We start from the raw sequence: 1,641 nt of genomic DNA, 5'->3' as shown, positions 1-1,641 counted from the left end.
CATCTTCAGGGACTTTCATGCCTGTTTTGTATCTGGAACGAGATGTTCTTGAGGCATCAACAATAGTCTGCAACCATGTTCGCATTCCAATGACCCTGGTACCTCTCCACATCACTCGAATGTTTCTATGAAGGCACTCAACTTGCTCCTCCTCCTCCTACACTTTTCAACAAAGTAATCTAAATGCGCGCTGAGGAAGTGCCACTACATCTTTATGGACATACGTACACCAGCAGTCTGCTAGCATTGCAAGAGTTGAACACCATATTCGTATTCTGGGCTCCTGTGATTGCCCACAAAGTTCTTAATACTAGAATTCAATGCAAGCCAAGCATCCTTATCTTTCATATATTATCATAGAATTTAGCATCATTCGTAAGCTCCCTGATTTCTGGGCAATCAAAAATAACTTCTCTTAGTTTGGCCTCAATGACACGTGGAAAATTCTGATTTAGAAAAGCAAAAGCTCTACTTTCTTCACTGACTGCCTTGACAAAACTATTCATTAGATGTAAGGTTGATGTGCAGTGGCGGAATTAGAATTTTCTGAGGATCCACGAGAACTTCTGACAATGTTGATGTAGGTGATGGGCTACTGGAAGTTTGATGAATAGTCGACAAGGCACGCAAAGAGACATAGTTTTCTTTCTTTGCTCCTAGCAAGCCAGTCTCTGGCTACATACTGAATTGGGAAAACCACAATTTTAACAAAAACATTATCAATAAACTCGTGAGGACCAGGGATGGCACTGAGGAGCACTGCTTCTTCAATTCATTAACTGATGGATATAAGTTTTCCAATTTACCAATATCAAAGTTAGATGTATTCACGGTCATTCACAGAATTTTATTTTTGCAAATTATGATCACGTTTATGATGCTGTTGCAGTGTCGGGTGGTGGGTTTGAAAGTTGAGGAGGCAAGATGTGACTGATGAGATGTTGCATTGTATGTATTTAAAATAAATATATATTAGTTCTATACATATATTACTACATACCGGTACAGCAAATTCACTCGACAATCCTTCTTCTAGCCTACTAGAAGATACTATAGACAATTTTTCATTTATTTCTAAACTATGAGCACAGAGAGGTAGTGATAATATAACTCTGCAGACTGAAGGGGGCAATTGAATACATTAAAATAAACAAAAAACAAACTATTATGCGTTTCTTAATGAAGTGAATGGTTAATTAGAAAATTAGTCTGTAAGTCTGCATAGTTAGGGAACAACATATCACCAACTCACCTACAAAAACAGCATGTAGTTATTGTAGTTTCTGTAATGGACGAATTCACTGTTATAACTTAAAGCAAACAAGGTCTAAAATAAGCTATGGTTCCCACTTGGGTAAAAGTTAAACATTTGATGTGCATATTATTCAGGCAAGTTGATTTGTAAATATTGTATATCAACAAATTTCGTCTAATAACTTGAGAGGAAAGGCTGCAGGTAGAATGTCAGGTAAACTGCAGACAGATAAACTGTCGTAAACATCTATATCGATATAAGGGATGTTAAAATAGTTTTCTTTTCCTGAAATTCTCAATATGGAAGTTAGTAGCATTGCATGAGGGAATGAAAATGCAGGATAACTTACTGATCAGGTCCCATCAACATAATAAAAAATACATTCA

This window comes from Periplaneta americana, chromosome 10 (assembly GCF_040183065.1).
Source record: "Periplaneta americana isolate PAMFEO1 chromosome 10, P.americana_PAMFEO1_priV1, whole genome shotgun sequence".
Lineage (NCBI taxonomy): Eukaryota > Metazoa > Arthropoda > Insecta > Blattodea > Blattidae > Periplaneta > Periplaneta americana.
The sequence above is the reverse complement of the archived record's forward strand: the minus strand, read 5'-3'. Positions refer to the sequence as shown.